Source organism: Leucoraja erinacea, chromosome 39 (genome assembly GCF_028641065.1).
Source record: "Leucoraja erinacea ecotype New England chromosome 39, Leri_hhj_1, whole genome shotgun sequence".
NCBI classification, from domain to species: domain Eukaryota; kingdom Metazoa; phylum Chordata; class Chondrichthyes; order Rajiformes; family Rajidae; genus Leucoraja; species Leucoraja erinaceus.
Window position 1 is genome coordinate 4,065,675 of NC_073415.1, and position 6,608 is coordinate 4,072,282.

Consider the following 6,608-nt stretch of genomic DNA (forward strand, 5'->3'; position numbering starts at 1 on the left):
ACTCTGTACGACCCCCTTTGCTCTACCTATTATACTTGAGTTTGAACTGATTGTGTCTATGCATGGTTTATATCTGAGCTATTTTGATATGGATCATGTACAAACAGGTAATATAAGCTTAATGGCATCATAATTGGTGCAAACAATGTGGGCCGAAGGGCCATCTCTGTGCTCTATGTTAAATCTCTCCCCTCTCACCTGAAGCCTGTGCCCTCTAATTTTACACTCTACCCTGAGCAAAATACTGTGAGCACCCACTTTATCCAGGTCCCTCATGATCTTGTACACCTCTATAAGGTCACCCCTCGGCCCCCTACATTCCAAGGAAAAAGTCCCAGCTTTTCCAACTACCTCCTCTTCCTCAAGCCCACAAGCCCGGATAACCTCCTGGTGAATCTCTGCTGCACCCTCTCCAACTTATAATTTGATAGTTATTGTAACAGCTGCCAAGTAACTCAAAATTTTATTTTTTATTTCCTACAAGATTATCAGTCACCTACACATTAAATGGGGGTGGCAATTTATCTATTTTAATATATTGCTCAGCGATCTCCCTGTGATTCACTGAAAATCCTAGTTTGTAACTTTTGTCCCGTGGTTTCCCAAGGCAGAAAGACTGAGGGTAAACTGGTGTAACCTCAATTGGCCAATAATGTACATTGGAGGAGGCATGGGAACGCACTGGAGAAATAGGAGAACATTGCCCCTGGGTACTAGTTTCCTTGGTGTTTAGTTTACATAGAAACATAGAAATTAGGTGCAGGAGTAGGCCATTCGGCCCTTCGAGCCTGCATCGCCATTCAATATGATCATGGCTGATCATCCAACTCAGTATCCCGTACCAGCCTTCCCTCCATACCCCCTGATCCCCTTAGCCACAAGGGCCACATCTAACTCCCTCTTTAGTTTAGTTTAGTTTAGTTTAGTTTAGTTTAGTTTAGTTTAGTTTAGAGATACAGCGTGGAAACAGGCCCTTCGTTACCGACCAGCGATGCCCGCACATTAACACCAACCTACACACATTTTTTTTACATTTATACCAAGCCAATACAACTTTGGGCTGTGGAAGAAAACCGAACATCTCAGAGTAAACCCACACAGGTCACGGGGAGAACATACGAACTCCGTATAGACAAGTACCCATAGCCACCGTGCCGCCCTTATTGGAAGGACTGACTACTCCCCCCCCCCCCCCCCAATCTTTGGATATCCCCAATCATTTCCACTCGTTACTTTAATTTCACGTCTCATGGATCTTGAGTTTTTATGACTGCTGGCAGATCAATATCCCTCCTGGGATAAATACAGTTCTATCGAATTGTAACATGCACATGACCAGATTCAGGGACCATTTCTTCCTACCCTTTATCAGGCAACTGAACCATCCTATCACCTTATCTACCTTATTGAAGTCTGTCCGACTATCTTTAAGCAGATTTTATTGGACTTTATCCTGCACTAAATGTTATTCCCTAGATCCTGTATCTCTACACTGAAGACCGCTTGATTGTAATCATGTATAGTCTGTCTGCTGACTGGATAGCACACAATTAAACATTTTTTGCTGTACCTCAGTACACGTGACAATAATAAATGAAACTTAACTTTCCTGGGACTTTTAGGCTCAAGGTTCCAAGGTTTGATCACAATTTCCAGACTTTTTCATTTACTTCACCCATGGTGTTGTGAATCTGTGGAATTTTCTGCCACAGAAGGCAGTGGAGGCCAATTCACTGGTTGTTTTCAAGAGAGCGTTAGATAGACAGTGAAGAGAAAGCGAATGGTATGTTAGCTTTCATAGCAAAAGGATTTGAGTATAGGAGCAGGGAGGTTCTACTGCAGTTGTACAGGGTCTTGGTGAGACCACACCTGGAGTATTGCGTACAGTTTTGGTCTCCAAGTCTGAGGAAGGACATTATTGCCATAGAGGGAGTGCAGAGAAGGTTCACCAGACTGATTCCTGGGCTGTCAGGACTGTCTTATGAAGAAAGACTGGATAGACTTGGTTTATACTCTCTAGAATTTAGGAGATTGAGAGGGGATCTTATAGAAACTTACAAAATTCTTAAGGGGTTGGACAGGCTAGATGCAGGACGATTGCTCCCAATGTTGGGGAAGTCCAGGACAAGGGGTCACAGCTTAAGGATAAGGGGGAAATCCTTTAAAACCAAGATGAGAAGAACTTTTTTCACACAGAGTGGTGAATCTCTGGAACTCTCTGCCGCAGAGGGTAGTCGAGGCCAGTTCATTGGCTATATTTAAGAGGGAGTTAGATGTGGCCTTTGTGGCTAAGGGGATCAGAGGGTATGGAGAGAAGGCAGGTACGGGATACTGAGTTGGATGATCAACCATGATCATATTGAATGGCGGTGCAGGCTCGAAGGGCCGAATGGCCTACTCCTGCACCTAATTTCTATGTTTCTATATAGCTCTTGGGGCTAACGGGATCAGGGGAAAGCAGGAACGGGGCATACTGATTTTGGATGATCAGCCATGATGATATTGAATGGTGGTGCTGGCTCGAAGGGCTGAATGGCCTACTCCTGCACCTATGTTCTATGTTTTCCCTCACTACCTCTAATCAGAGTTAGTGATCACTAGGACAAGACACTCAATGACAGAGCAGTCAAATTTGGAGACATTTGGATTCTTCTCCAGTTCGACCGCAGAACTACAGGAATATGAATGGGAAACATGGAGCAAAGTTTTGCCCTGCCAGTGGAAGGAGAGAGAAGTTGAGAGAGTGAAAGTCTCTGGTTGACAGTCATTTATCTGTGATGTGATGTGTTATAAAAAGAACTCGAATTTACATGGATACTTTTTGGTTCACTCTAGAGGTGTTTTTATTTTCTTCACTATTTCGTTTCCAAAGTCCAACTACACAATGTCTCCTTATAACTCAAACCCTCTCGTCCTGGCAACAACACTCTGAATCATTTCCGTACCCTCTCTTGGTTAACCCCATCCTTCCTACAGCAGCATGTTACAATTGTTGGTCAGGCTGCATTGCAGTAATGTTTGAGTTCTGGTTGCACAACACCTGTAAAGTGTAGCTACATTCAAATCCGTAATTACAATGGACACTAGAGACTGCCGATGCTGGAATCTTGAGGGGGGAAAAAAACCCAAAGTGCTGGAGTAACTCAGCGGGTCAGGCAGCATCTGCGGAGGGAATGGACAGATGACGTTTCAAGTCTGACCCTTCATTTGCCACCCTGCTTCCTTCCACAATCCCAAAACCCACCACCCCCTTACACCTGGATAGTTTAGTTTAGAGATACAGATTCAGATTCAAATACAGATTCAGAGCGAACACAGAATAATGGAACAGTAAGATATATATATGTACATACAGTAGTGCCAGTGCAATATTTTTCTGGGGGAAGGCAATGATCAAGGTGCAGAGTTAAGTTGTGTAAAGCGCGGAAACAGGCCCTTCGGCCCATCAAGTCCATGCCGACCAGTGATCCCTGCACACTAACACTCATGCACACACTAGGGACAGTTTAAAATGTTACCAAGCCAATTAGCCTACAAACCTGAATGTCTTTGGGGTGTGGGAGGAAACTGGATATCCCGGAGAAAACCCATGGGGAGAATGTACAAACTCCGTACAGACTGCACCCGCAGTCAGGATCGAACCCGGGTCTCTGGCGCTGTAAGACACAACTCTACTGCTGCACCACCTTATACGCCTCCCTCTGGCTTCACATCTCATTCCTATTTCACTCTTTGTCTGACACCCTTTTGTCTGCTTTCCATTTCGAGCCTTTGCCCACCCATCTGTAAATCTAACCTCCACACCTGTATATACCTAGCACTCTCCAAGTGGTGTCCCACCCCCACCTCTTTACCAGCTTTCTCCCCCCCATCCCCCCCCCTACTTTAATCAGGTAGAGAAAGGATCCCGACATGAAACATCAGCTGTCGATTTTTCCACAGATGCTGCCTGACCCACTGAGTTACTCCAGTACTTTATGTTCTGTACAAGCTTCTGCCAGCATCTGTAATTACTTGCATCTTCAAACAGTCTGTTTGTATTTTTTCTCAATTATAATTGCTGATTTAATACAGCATGGAAACAGACCCCTCAGCTCAACTCATCTAAGCCAACCAAGATGCCTATCTGATCAAGAAACAAGGAACTGCAGATGCTGGTTTACAAATAGTTTACAGAGTCCGGTTTACAGAGTCTGAAAAAAGGTCCCGACCTTAAACGTCATCCATCCATATTCTTCAGGGATGCTGCCTGAACCGCTGGAGTTACTACAGCGCTTTGTGCCTTATTTGCCTATCTAAATTAATCCCATTTGCCCTGCGTTTGGCTCCACATCTTTCCTATAAATGTACAAATGTATTTTAAATATTGTAATTCTACCTGCCTCTAACATTAGCTCTGGCAGCTCATTCCATATGCCCATATGCCCATATGAAAAAGTTGCCCTTCAGGTCCCCTGTGAATCATTCCCCTCTCACTGTAAACTTATGGCCTCCAGTCTCAATAACAACCTTGTGAAATCCTTTCTGTCCCCTCTCAAGATTAATCCCATTCTTCTAAAAGCATCATGTTACAGTTGTGCCAAATGTTGGTCAGGCTGCACGTCAGTACTGATTAAGTTTTGCCTGACCAATATTTGGTACAATTGCAACATGATGCTTCACCTCTTGTGATCTCTCCATGCCACAACTAATTAATGCAAGCCTGCTGCATGCCTTTGTCACCACCCTGTCTACATGGCCACTTTCAGGGGAACTGTACTTTATTGCTATTATTACTTCAGAGATACAACTTGGAAACAGGCCCTTCGGCCCACCGAGTCCGTGCCACCCCGCAATCACCATATACACTAGGACTATCCTACACACTAGGGACAATTTACGATTTACAATTTACAGAAGCCAATTAAGCCACAAACCTATACATCGTTGGAGTGTGGAAGGAAACCGGAGCACCCGGAGAAAACCTACACGGCCACAGGGAGAGCATGCAAACTCCGCACAGACAGAGCCGCAATTGGTAGAGCTGCTCGCACGATATAATTTTGCATGCAAATCTATTGTCCCCAGCTAATCACATTTGCCTGGCGGAAACTAGTCAGCCAGGAAATAACCTCGAGAACAAAAGCTCATATTACAAAGATCACTTTGTTCCATTGAAGTTAATTGCAAGAGCTGTTATCAAAAACCTATTAAATATACCAGCTGAAATCCTCCAGGATAATTTCTGGTTTTGGTTTACGCTGGATTACTTGCAAAACCTTGATGTTTGGCAGGGTTATATAGACCATTCATCTACATCATGTGAATGTCCTTCCTAGATTACAGCCTCCTGACTTATAGATGCCCCAGAGTGAGTGCTTGGGAGACCAGTGGGTGGATTTGCCAGCTCCTGAAGGCATCTTAGTCAGTCATGTAGCACAGAAACAGGCTCTTCGGCCCAACTTGCCTATGCTAACCGAGCTGCCCCTTCTACACTAGACCTACCTGCCTGCGGTTGGCCCTTTAACCCTCCAAACCTATCCTATCCATGTACCTGGTGGGAGCAAGGCACATTCACGTGCCTTCTCTCCCCATCCCCTGGACTCCCATTATTCAGGGCTAGGAGTGGTGAAAAGAGCCAGTGAGACTGGCCAGCAGTCAGAGTCACACAGCTTGGAAACAAGCCCCTTGGCCCAACTTGCCCACACATGCCAATATCTCCCATCTACACTAGTCTCACCTGCCATATCCCTCTAAACCTGCCCTCTCCATGTTTCTTATATGTTGCGATAATACCTGCCTCAACTACCTCCTCTGGCAGCTCATTCCATACACCTACCACCCTTTGCGTGAAAAAGTCACCCCTTGGTCTACGATGAAATCTTTCCCCCTTCACCTTGAAACTGTGTCCTCTGGTTTTCGATTCCCCTACTCTGGGCATCTACCCGATCTATTCCGCTAAAACTTCCCTCGCCTGCCCACTCAGCAGGTCCTTGTTCATTTTCAGAACTTCAGGAAGGGGGTGGCGCGGTGGCACAGAGGTAGAGTTGATGTCTTACAGCGCCAGAGAAGCAGGTTCGATCCTGACTAACGGTGCTGTCTGTACAGAGTTTGTACGCTCTCCCTGTGACCGTGTGGGTTTTCTCCAGCTGCTCCCGATTCCTCCCAGATTGCAAAGATGTAGGGGTGGAAGATTGCAACCTTCACGTGGTCCGCCCTGTTTCGACTAATGCAATCAACTCAACGTGCACAAACAGAAGATCAAATAGAACAAGTTGTCCAACAACTTTAGGCTGTGCACGCCACATGCAAGAAGCAAAGATGTAGAGGTTTGTAGGCTAATTGGCTTCTGTGAATTGTCCCAAGTGTGTCGGATAGTGCTAGTGTACGGGGTAATCGTGACCTACCTACACTCCTATTAAGTAGGGAGTGGATGAGAAAATGGGATAACATTGAACCAGTGCAGACTTGATGGGCCAAAGGGCCTCTAGTCTTTCTCAAGTCTAGTTTCAGAATGGAACCCTGTTGTAACTGTGGAGTGACGCGACCATGTACAGTATATGTGCTGTGCTTGACTTGATTACTTAAACTGTGTGTGTGTATAGTGGCCAGGAGAACAATCTCATGCC